The 12,240-nt window shown below is 41.4% G+C and overlaps 1 pseudogene; it reads left to right on the top strand.

The window, feature by feature from the left end:
* The first annotated feature begins 212 nt into the window (after nt 1–212).
* LOC110199807 (NADH dehydrogenase [ubiquinone] 1 beta subcomplex subunit 3 pseudogene) lies at nt 213–690 on the top strand (annotated as a pseudogene).
* Nucleotides 691–12,240: the final 11,550 nt, after the last annotated feature.

Raw genomic sequence — 12,240 nt, 5'->3', positions numbered from 1 at the left:
TGCAAAGACAGGAAATTGTGGAGAGGATTAATATACATATTAAAGGCTGTAAACATAGGAAGGGACCAGATTATAAAAATTTTAAATTACAAACAGAAGAGTTTATATGTGATTCAAGAGGTAATAGGGAGTCATTAAAATTGATTGAGTTTGCTCTTGGCTCTGGCTGGGGGAGGGGGCGGGGGGTGGTATTGAGATTCCAGTGTCCCTGGGAGGTCAAGATTCCTGTCAGGCATGGCACATGGACATGGTCATGGAAAAATTGAACTCCCTGATTGCAAACAGTGGAAGATACAAGGAACACCACTATAGCGAGTCCAGGAGAGGTTGGCTAGACAAGGTCTCAGGGATCCATGGGGCCGCAATGAAGCTTGGGGATACATGGGTCGTTATGGAAAACCTGCTACTTTGTGGGCTGCTTTGACAAGAGGATTCAAATGGGGTTTTGGAGCATTTTTTTGTTTTCTTTCTTTTTTTTTTTTTGGCTACGCAATGGGGTTAAGTGACTTGCCCAGGGTCACACAGCTAGTAAGTGTTATATGTCTGAGGCCAGAGTTGAACTCAGGTCCTCCGGAATCCAGGGCTGGTGCTCTATCCACTGCGCCACCTAGCTGCCTCTGGAGCATTCTTATTAGCTGTTGGAGTAGAATATTTCCTAACTGCACCAAAGAATGAGGAGGAACACTGAAGTTAAGACATAGAGGAATCATAGCTAGTTATTTAGAGTGAATGTTTGCTGTTCTGTAGTTTGCTTCCTTGCCATGTTAAAGATTAATATTAAAATTTCACTTGGTGAAAGAAAAAAAAATTGATTGAGTTTGGGGAAGAGTTATATGGTCAGATCAGACTTGTGCTTTAGGAAGATCACTTTGTAAGCTGTGTGGAAGATGTATTAGAGTGAGAAGAGACTTGAGGCAGGGAATCAAATTAGAAAACTATAAAAATAGCCCAGGTGACATTTGGTCACGATAGCTATGGGCATGGAGAAAAGAGAAAATGAGCCCGAGAGAGAAAGACGTGGAAACTGATGTAATTGGTGGGCCAACAAGAGAAAAAGAGTTGAGGATGACACCAAGGCTGAGCTTAGGCAATAGGAAGGATGGGGTTGTCCTTCATAGTCATAGATAAGTTTGGAAGAGGGGTGGATTTGGGGGCAAAGATGATGAGTGTGGTTTGGGACATACTGAATTTGAGATTTCTACAGGACATGCATTTGGAAAGGTCCACTAGGCAGCTGATGATTCAGAACTGGGACTCTGGAGAGTAACTAGGGCTGGATAAATAGATCAGAGGATCATCTGTGTAGAGATCTTTAAAGCTATGAGAGCTAATGGGCTGATAAGCAAGAGAGCAGAGACAGAAAAGAGAAGAGGGCCTAGGCCAGAGCCTTAGGAGATACCCATGGTTCAGGGGTGTGATATGGATGACTGAGGAGCTGTTGGAAATGGAGGAAAAGATGCAAGAGAGAACAATGTCCCCAAACACACAGAGACTAGAGTAGCCAGGTGGAGAAGGCATTCCACACTGTTAAACCCTAGAGATAGCACAAGAAGGATGAGGACTGAGAAAAGGTCGTTAGCTTGGGAAAATAAGAGTTCATTGGTAACTTGGGAGAGCACAGTTGCAGTTGGAAGCTAGACTACAGAGGATTTAAAAGTGAGAAGTCAGGACATTGAGGCACCAAATGTAGACAGGTTGTTTTCAAGGAGTTCAGCTGAGAAGGAGAGGAGAGATACAAGCAGTAACTGGTGAGCTTGTTAGCATCTAGATAGGGATGGTTTTTAAGGAAGGAGGAACTTGGCTCTTCCTGAGTTCAAATCTGGCCTCAGATACTTACTAGCTGGGTGACCCTGGGCAAGTCACTTTACCCTGTTTGCCTCAGTTTCTTCATCTGCAAAATGAGCTGGACAAGGACATGGCAAACCACTCCAGGATTTCTGCCAAGAAAACCTCAAATGGAGTCATGGAGAGTCAGACATGACTGACAAACTACTGAACAACAAGAAGTAGGGATAATGACTGGAGTGATCTGCTGGAAGAAGTGGAAGGAAAAGGATAGAAAGTGTATGTAGGGGGGCTTAGATTTGGTGAGAAGGGCTACCTCCTAATCAGATACCAGAGCATAGGATGAAATGGTTGGGGATAATGTCACAGAGATGTGAGAAAAGGAAGAGGGGAGAAGAGAAGGATCTTGGTGAATAGCTTCAATTTTTTTTAGTGAAGTATAAGGTGAATCACTCAGCTGAGCTAGTGGGAGAAGGGGGTGACTTGGGAGTCTTGAGGAAAGAAGAGAGGGTTTAGAATAGCCACCATGGTGAGTATGCTAGGGTAGCGATTCTGGAGGACTATGAGTGTCTGGTGGTTGAGATTAGCTGGCATAAATTTGTAGTGGATGCAGTCGGCACAATTTTGTAATTTCCTCCAGAAGGCATTGTAGGAGGAATCCAGGATCGAGGTTTGGCAAGGCTTAACTGGTGCTAGGACAGGGGAATGAGGGATTCCAGAGGAGAGGTTAGAGTAGAGATGAATGGGCTCAGCAGTAGGCAGCTATAGCCAGAGCAGAGGTGAGGGCCAGGGATCATGCTGAGAGCTGGAAAAATTAGAGGGCAAGGATAAAGAATAGGTTTAGGAGAAGTTCAGGGTGAGGAGAGAAGGAAAGATAAAAATATTATGTTTTATGAAGGAATTTTGGAGTTCCTGAGTGTGGAAATGGAACACCTGTGAATGATGCAAGATCAAAGTTGTGACCATCCCTCTGTGTAGCCTAGATGGGTTGGAGGGATAGGTTGTGGATATTGAATAGACTGAGAAACAGAGAAGGTAGGACATTTGAAGGAGCAGCAACATCTAAATTGAAATCCCCTAGAATGAGGAAAGGAATTGGGGTAGAGACAAAGACTGTGAGCCAGGGCCAGAAGATGGAAGCAGAGCAATACAGTAGGAAGAATTTCTAGGATTTCAAGTCCCAGGACCTGCATTCAAATTCTAGCTCTGTCACTTACTACTTGTGTGACCTTGAGCATAGCCATTCCCCTGTCTGGTTCTCTGTTTCCTCCTCAGTCAAATGGAGATCACATTAGATCAGGGACACCTCACTTTTGTGTGGGTCTTGGGTCCCTTCGCAGTCTGGTGCAATCCGCGGATCCATCGTCATAATAATAGTTTTAAATGGATAGAATAAAATGTGTGTGTGTGTGTGTGTGTGTGTGTGTGTGTGTGTGTGTGTGTGTGTGATATTATCAAAGGAAATCCATTGTATTGAAATACAGTTAACAAAATATTTTTTAAGACACAAGTTCAGAGAGGCCAGGTAGAGAACCCCTGGACCAGATCATCTCTAAGGTCACTTCCGGCTCTAACCCCTGTGATCCTCTGTAGTTTTGTGTTTTTGTTTTCAAAAGGGGACCATACTCCCAGAAAACAACCTGGAGGAAGGAATCCCTTTCTTTTTCTGATTACACAGAAGATGAGAAGGACAAAAGCTTGCCCAGGAAATCCTTTTCTCATTCTCTGTTTGAGCCTGGAGGTCTGCAGGACAGTTCATTTTGGCCCATCTTCCCCCAGGGCAGTGGCTCTTCTTATTCCTGGTGGCTTATCACCTTTCCCACTTTGGGAGGGTGCAGAGAAGATAGCAGAAGAATCCACTGGCATCTCTGGAAACTCAGTCAAGTGGTTTGGCATTAGAGGACCTTGCTAAACCTTCTTTGTTCCCACATGGGTGAATTCAGCCCATCAGCCTGTATTTACAAAAGGGAATCTTTCTTCCTCAGCCCTTAAGAGCCAGCAAGCAAGGGTGTTGTTTATCTTCCAATCATGACCTTGCAGCTGATGACCCAGCTGATTCAAGTCTCCTGAAAACCCGGAAGGTTGGGCTATCCCAGAAGGCAATGAAACATTTGCACAGAATCCCCATTTGGGGGGTGGGAATAGAGAAGTGTCCAGGTTGCCCTGGGAGACTCTTCCTATTTTGAATTTGTCCAGCCCACAAAAAGGGAGTTATCTTTGCCTGATATTCGACCAAAGCAGTAGTAGGTGAGTAGAATGTGGGGGCGATTTGGATGGTGGGAGTCAGTCTTTAACTAAGGGTCTAAAAGAGCTGGAGTGATTGTCATGGAAACCAGGGGAGCTGAACCTTCAAAAGCAGCAAATGCCAGGAGTATAGTGTCTGAGCTCTCAGAGGGCTGTGGCTGCAGCTCATTAACCTTCCTACTTGGGAGTCTCTGAAGGAAAATGACCTGAGGGGTCTTGGTGCGGGTGCGTGCGCCAAGGACCCCATCTTTGATACCTCGGCGTTCCTGGCCAGGAGAATGTAGCAAATTGGATAATTTACATTGCCAAAGGCCCCAGGCACAGAAAGAGATTGTCTAATAAAGGCACACAGCAAGAGGAAGGCAAAGGACTCTGATAGTGAGCAGGTGAAATAACGGGACATCCTGGGGGAAGAGGAAAGCTTTCTAAAACTCCAGAAATATGGGGAGGAAGACAAACCCTAACCACAAAGCTTTTTTTTTTCCTCTCTAATATATGTCTGTCACTTAAGGATTGGTGGTGAGGGAAACAGGGAGGCTGACATTAAAAGACAGCTCATTTGAAGTAATGGAGCAGTAATGGGAGCCAGCTCTTAAGACAAAATAGAATAATTAGAGGCGAAAAAGGGAGCGGAAAATAATGAGAACTGACGGATGGACATATAAAGGGCTGGTATTGAAGCCACTAAGATAGAAAGCTTGTAAGGCACAGATGGGATACAGGCACTCATGGCAAGAAAAATAAAAGGATAATAAATCCTTTTATCATATAAATTATGTAAATATAAATGAATATAAATATAAAAAAATAAAAAATAAAAATAAATTTGTTGAGGACCCCTCAGTTTGAGAGGGTACAATAAGAAACTTGAAAATCATTTGCCGATTTTTAAATTGTTGTAAATGATCATGAAGGGTTTCTGTTCCCAAGGGGCCAGGATTGGTGTGTGGCAAGTCGGAAAAAATGTTGGCCTTGGAGTTGGAAGCCCTGGGTTTGAATCCTGGCTCTGGCACTGAATGAATACTGTGTGTCCTTGGATAAATCATTGAACCTTTCTGGGTCTCAGTTTCCTCATCTGTAAAATGAAAGAGTCAGACTCAGACTGGATGTTATACAGTGGTTCCCTTCCAGCTATAAGACGGCGATGCTAGGATTCACAGAAACAACTGGTGTGTTAGATTAAGCCGGAAATATTCTTATTCTTTCTTTTTCCTTTTCTTTGTCAAATTGTGAACTTACTAGTTATCAACAGAAACAAACATTTCAATTTACAGAGAACAAAACAAAAATGAGGATTTTATTTGAGCCTATACACCTGTGTACAATGGTAAAATTGAACAAAATTGTTCTATTTGGGTCCCCTCCCTAATTTTCTTGTATTTTTTTCTGTGTTTTAAAATGTTTTCTTGATGCTTTTTTCCTCTGCATCTATCATCACCATTTAACTCACCCTTCCCTGCTTCTCCCTCCCCCCTAATAGAAGCCCTTCCTCCCTTCTAACAAGTAGAGTCAAGCAAATCACAGTAGCACATTGGCTCTGCCTGAGAATGTATTTTCTCATCTGCACCTTTAATAAATTACCTCTCTGCCAGGAAGCCGGAAGCAGGAAGCCTGAGTCATCATCACTTATCCGAGCACAGAGATTAGTCACTGCTTTGATCACAGTTCCGGATGTCTTTTAGAGTTGTTTTCATTTCTGTTACTGTGGTCATTGTGTTTTCCTGGTTCTACTCATTTCACTCTGCATCATTTCATGCAAGTTTTCCCAAGTTTCTCTGAATCTCTCATGCTTGTAATTTCTTATGATGCAAATTTATTCTATCACATTCATAAACCCCAGGTTGTTCAGCTGTTCCCCAACTGAAGGGCATCTAATTTATTTCCAGTTTTTCCTACCACAAAAATTGCTATTATAAATATTATTGAACATATGAGTCCTTTTCCTCTTTAGGGAATGCCCAGTTGTGGTACTGCTGGGTTAAAGGGTCTGGACAGTTTAGTCATTTTGGGGACATAGTTCTAAATGGCTTTCCAGAATGGTTGGGCCAATTCACAGTTCCACCAACATCTGTGTGCATGGATGTTCTTCGAAGACTCTCCAACAATTGGCACATTCCTCTTCACCAAGCCTGATGAGTGTGAGGTGGAACCTAACACTTGTTTAATTTGCATTTCACTTATTTTAGTGATTTGAACATTTTTTTCCCCACAGGGTACTGTCTTTACAAGTGCAAAATAAGTGGTCCACTAGAATAGCTAAATAGCTATGGAACCTTGGGCAAATCACCTGCTTCTCTGGGCCTCACTTTGCTCACCTGAATCAATAGCAACTGACTTAGTGACTTAAGGTTTACAAAGTTCATTGCATACACTGGTGTATTTCAGCCTCAGAGCAATCCTATGATATAGATGCTGTGAGTGTTTAGTCCAGGCGTGGGGAACCTGCAGCCTCGGGGGCCACATGTGACCTTCTAGGTCCTCGGGTGCCGCCTTTTGACTGAGTCCAAGTTTTACTAAACAAATCCTTTTATTAAGGGGATTTGTTCTGTGAAGCTTGGATTTAGTCAGAGGGCCACATTGAGGACCTAGAAGGCCACACGTGGCCCCGAGGCTGCAGGTTCCCTACCCCTGGTTCCCCATTTTGTAGATGAGGAATCTGTGGCTCAGGAGAAGTGACCTATCCCAAGATTCCCAGCTAGTATCCTCGGTGGATTTGGAACTCAGCCATCTGGCTCCCAAGTACAGCACTTTACATACCCCTCCTCTGTAAAGTGAGGGGTTTGGCTTACATCATCTCTCATGTCTTAATCCCGTGATCTAAGTTAAATGGCAGCCAAGAATTGGAACAAATTTAGGAAATTAAGAAAGGAAAAGCTAAAATCTAGAATGCACCTTGCTCTTCAGTGAGTCTTGGCTGAGGGTACCATTCCCATCTGTTCCTAATACCTAGTTACACAACATGAAAAAGTCAGGATCGTTGCTTTTCTGTCTTGGTCTTCCCAACCTCCTTATTCCTTATTACCAGCCTGCAATAATGATTTATTATGTACTGAAATGACCTCAAATGACCCTTTCTTCTAATAGATTTTTCTACCCCACCCCATCCTCAGTCCAAATTCTTCCCTTCCTTAGATTGAAGTTAGCTATCTCATGGCAGCCTCAAAGGTGTTATATGTAATCTGACATTTTTCACACATTGTACTGCATCCCACCTGAAGCAATTTTACTTAAAAAAACTTGTAAATGATTGTTAAGCCAATGGGTGATGGAGTGCATTCCTTTTGGAAGACTGTTAATGGATAATTTGCTCCCCTATTGACAAAGGTTTTCAGGGCTGTGGCTAGCCACTACTCCTCTCCAATGCTGGGATAAAGATAGCTGGCCAGAGGAAAAGAAATATAGCTTAGACAAGATGTTGGACTGGTGCAGCACCCAAGTAATAACCCAGATGCCCCTCCTGATCTCGTAGGGCAGAGCTCATGGAAATTGTTTACTCTGTATTCATTCAGCATATAAATGACTGGTACATGAGTATACAAAGTGCCAGACTCTATCAGGTATTCTGAAAAAACAAGGGACTGGGTCTCCGCCCTTGAAACTTACAGTCTACTTAAGACAATATATTTGACAATCTATTCAACTCGATTGAATTCAGCAAAAATTTATTAAGTGATTATTAGCAGGCTCTGTGGGAGGCCCTGGGGAAACAGAGATGAAAAGAAAACTGCCTCTACTTTTAAGGGCTTGATTTCCACTCAAGGGAAACTAATGTAGTAGAAAGAGCAGTGGATTTGATGTCAGAGAAAATGGGTCCAAATTCCAGCTCTGTGCTATACTGCCTTTATAATCGTGGGCAGTTAGCTTTCCACTTCCTGGGCCTCAGGGTTGAATTAAATAATCTCAAAGGTCTTACTCCTATGACTCAATCATAACCTCTATATGTGAACAGAACTTTACATTTTGCCAAGAATTTTATATATATGATATCATTTGACACTCCATCCAGCCAGTGTGGTAGGCAGGCCAGGGCTTATTGATCATCGCATTCATTTGAGGGATAGGAAACTAGTGGTGGAAGGGAGGCCCATAGGAGCTGGTTAGTTCCTGGAGCCCCTCTGAATGCCCAGAGTTGGCATTGAAGTGCAATGGCAGTGTAGTATCATGTCTTCTCAAAGGGCATTATGGAGTGTTGACTGGGGAGAGAGGCAGACAACACAAAGCAAACTGATATGGGTCTTGTGGCTCTTGTCAGTCTGGCAGAAAGGCTGTCTAATACACTCGAAGAGCATTCTTCATGGAAAACAGTCCTCATGGTTGATGGCTGCTTATGTGCTTAAAACGCATTAAGTAAAAGAGAATGAAACTAACTAGAGAACCTAAAGATGGCCAATGTGACTGTTTCTTGGCATTTTTTCACGTTAGGCATTTGTCAAAGAGCCTTGTATGAAACAAATCCTCATCCAGTTTTGGAACTGAAAGAGACCTGCCCATTTTAGAGGAGGAAATTAAGGATCAGAGAAGGAAAGAGACTTTCCAAAGGTCACACAATTAGTTCATGCAGAGTCAGGACTAGAATATAACCTTCTGTTGGATTTAGAGTCAAGGGATCTAGATTCAAACCTGGAGTTTGCTACCTATTAGCTGTGTAATTTGGGCAACTCTTAACTTCTCTGGGCCTCAGTTACCTCCTTTATGAAATGAGGGTGTTGGGCTAGATAATCTCTCAGGTAATTTCTAGGTCTCCAAAATGTAAGCAGAATATTTTTTAAGAAATTCTTTTCAATTAGCAATCATTTTTTTTTTGCTAATTCTCCCCATGAAGAAAATAAAAGAAACCCACAAAACCTTTATTATAAATATGCGTAGTCAAACAAAACCATTTCCCATATTGGCCATGTTCAAAAATGTCTGTCATTTTGCATATTTGAATCTATCCCCTCTCTGTCAGGAGATGAGTAGCATTGTTTTCTCATTAGGCCTGTGGAATCATGGTTTGTTATTGTCCTTAAGTCTTACAAAGTTTGTTCATTTTTATAGTGTTGAATGTTATAGTGTTATAGTATACATTTTCCCCATGGTTCCACTCACTTCACTCTGTATCAATTCATTCCAGTCTTCCCAGATTTTTCTGGAACTGTCCCTTTCATATTTTATATGGCACTATAGTATTCTATTGCATTCATATACCATAATTTGTTTAGGCATTCTGCAATTGATGGGTATCTACTTAGTTTCCAAGTCTTTGCCTCCACAAAAAGAACGGCTACAACTACTTTTTTTACATATAGGTTCTTTTATACTTTCTTTCATCTCTTTGGGATGCAGACGTAGTAGAGTTATCCCTGGACATGCATAGTTTAGTGATTTTTTTTGGGGGGGGAGTAATAGTTTCAAATTGCTTTCCCAGATGGCTGCATCAATTCACAATGGCATTAACAATGCATTAATGTGCCTCTTTTCCCATATCCATGATCCAATGATCATCATTTCCCTCTTTTGTCATATTTGCCAAACTGGTGGGTATGAAGTAAAATTTCAAGGATGTTTTAATTTGTATTTTTGTAATTTTTAGTTCCTGGGAACATTTTTTTCAAGTGCCTGTTGACAGCATGGATTCCTTCCCTTGAGAACTGCCTATTCATATCATTTGACCATATCTCAGGGAATGGCTCTTATTCTTATCCATTTGAATTAGCTCATTATATATCTTGGAAATGAGACCTTTATCAGAGAAACTTGCTGCAAGGTATTTTCCCCCAGTTAATGGTTTCCCTTCTAATTTTAGCTGCATTGGTTCTGTTTGTGCAAAATCTTTTATGTCATACTATACAGTAATCAAAATTGTCTGGCTTAACTTTTGTGATTCTCTTGATCCCTTGTTTGGTCATGAATAGAGTGTTTTGTAAACTGCTGTGCCTAATATTGCATTAGCTCTTGAATAATTACTATTTTAATTTCACATTAACAAGGAGTGGAAAAAAAAAAAAGAAAAATGACCCTCCTTTAGAAAGAGTCCAGCTTTTCAGTCATTGTCAAAGTCTGTGAAGAAGATTTGAAAAATAAAGACCCTGAATTGGCCAGCTCTGAGATTATTTGCTCTCAGAGTTTAATATACTGTTTACCACGTTCTAATATATTTTCAAATAGTTTAATTTCTAAAAATAAGTTTAAAAGCTTTAGAAAAATAGGCTTAAACTGGATAAGGATTTGTATTTACAAGGATATTTATAGCTGCTCTTTTTGTGGTGGCAAAGAATTGGAAACTGAGGGGATGCCCATCAATTGGGGAACGACCAAACCAGTTATGGCATATGAATATGATGGAATACTATTGCATTGTAAAAATTATGAAGGGGATGGTTTCAGAAAAATCTGGAAGCTGATGCAAAGTGAAGTGAGCAGAACCAGGAGAGCAATTTATACCCTAATATCAATTTTGTAAAGATAATCAACTGTGAAAGACTTAGTAACTTTCCTCAGTAGAATGAGCCACCACAATTCCAAAGGACTCATGATGTAAACTGCTATCCACCTTCAGATAGAGAACTGATAGGCTCAAGGTAAAGGTTGAAACAATATTTTTTTCCCTCTTTCTTTTTTTTTTTTCAGAACATGGCTAAGTATGGAAATGTTTTGCTTGACTTCATGTGGATAATGAGCATTGTATTTCTTGTCTTCTCAATGGGTGGAGGGAGGGAGAGAATTTGGAACTGAAAATAAAAGAAAATTTAAAAAAAAAGAGAGATTGAGAAGTAACTGACAAAGGCCAATGGTAAAATGTGTGCATAGTTAACCAGTAGAACTCTGGAAACAGGGATTAGAGAGAGGGATTTGACAAGTGAGCTCATGCCAGATGCTCATTATGGGTCTAGAACTAAGAAGAGTGCTTTGGGCTGGAGTCACTTACTGCCCACTTACAATTCTCTGGGCACAGTGTTCCATGTCCTGCCCCTATACTTTTGCATAGACTGTCCTCCTAACATGGTGACTCCTTCCATAGAAATAAGGAAGTTTGAAATCGGGGTTTGGAGAGAAAGATAACAAAATCCGTTTTGGACATGTTGAGTTTAAGATGTCTATGAAACAGAGAAATGTCCATTAGACAGCTGGTGATTATCCTTCCTCACTTCTACCTCTTGGTGTGGCTTTCTTCAAATGCCATTTCCTACATTTTTAGGCCTTTCTTCAGCCTCTTGGTTTCTAGTGCCCCTCTTCTCCTCATAATAACTTTGCATATATTTGGCATTTGCTATACTTGTTTTTGAATGTGTTGATTTCACTCAATGGAATGTATGTCTTTGTATCCTCGGTGTCTTTCATAAAAACAATTATTAAATTGGAAGTAGGAGGCTAGGTCATTTTCTTTAAGTGTAGGATTTGGGGTGGCCCTAGATGGGAGACAGGGAGAAGAGGTGAAATAGTTTCTGTGGGGAATAAGCTACGCTTTCCCATAGAAAGACTGTTGAGCCATGTTAAAGGCTCAGCAAGAAAGTTAGTTTGGCTGGACTCGGAATGTGTGGAAGGGAGTGATATATAATATAATTAGAAAGAGGTTAGGGCTTTAAATGCCAGAGGAGTTCATCTTTTATCCTAGAGGTAATAGAGAGCCACTAGAGTTTGAGTGGAGGAGAGATGGTCAAATCTGTACTTAAGGAAATCACTTTGACATGTGGAAGATGTGGAACATGGATTGGAAAGAGGCTTCTGGCAGGGAAACCAGTTAGAAAACTACTGGAATAGTCCAGACGGTCAGTGGTGAGAGACTAGAGTTGTGGCTGTGTGAGCAGGGACCAAGAGATGGTTGCAAAAGATGTTGTGGTGGTAGAAGAAGCATAATTTGGCAGCTAATTGGACACATGGGAGGAGGGAGAATGAGGAGTTGAGGAAGGTACTGAAATTTTGAACCTGGGAGACAAGGATGGTGGCTCCCTCCATAGAAATATGCAAGTTTGGGGGCATCTAGGTAGTGCAGTGGATAGAGCACCAGTCTTGGAGTCAGGAGGACCTGAGTTAAAATCCAGCGTCAGACACTTGACACTTAACTAGCTGTGTGACCCTGGGCAAGTCACTTAACCCAGATTGCCTTGCAGAAAGAAAGAAATATGGGAGTTTGAAAGCAGCATTTGGAGGTAAAGATAAGGAGTTCCATTTTAGATATGTTGAGTTTAAGATGCATGAGACAACCATTGAGAAATGTCAACCAGGCAGTGG

Source organism: Phascolarctos cinereus, unplaced genomic scaffold (assembly GCF_003287225.1).
Source record: "Phascolarctos cinereus isolate Bilbo 61053 unplaced genomic scaffold, phaCin_HiC Scaffold_8;HRSCAF=390, whole genome shotgun sequence".
NCBI classification, from domain to species: Eukaryota; Metazoa; Chordata; class Mammalia; order Diprotodontia; family Phascolarctidae; genus Phascolarctos; species Phascolarctos cinereus.
Note: the sequence above shows the minus strand (reverse complement) of the source record. Positions and strands in the feature narration are given on the sequence as shown.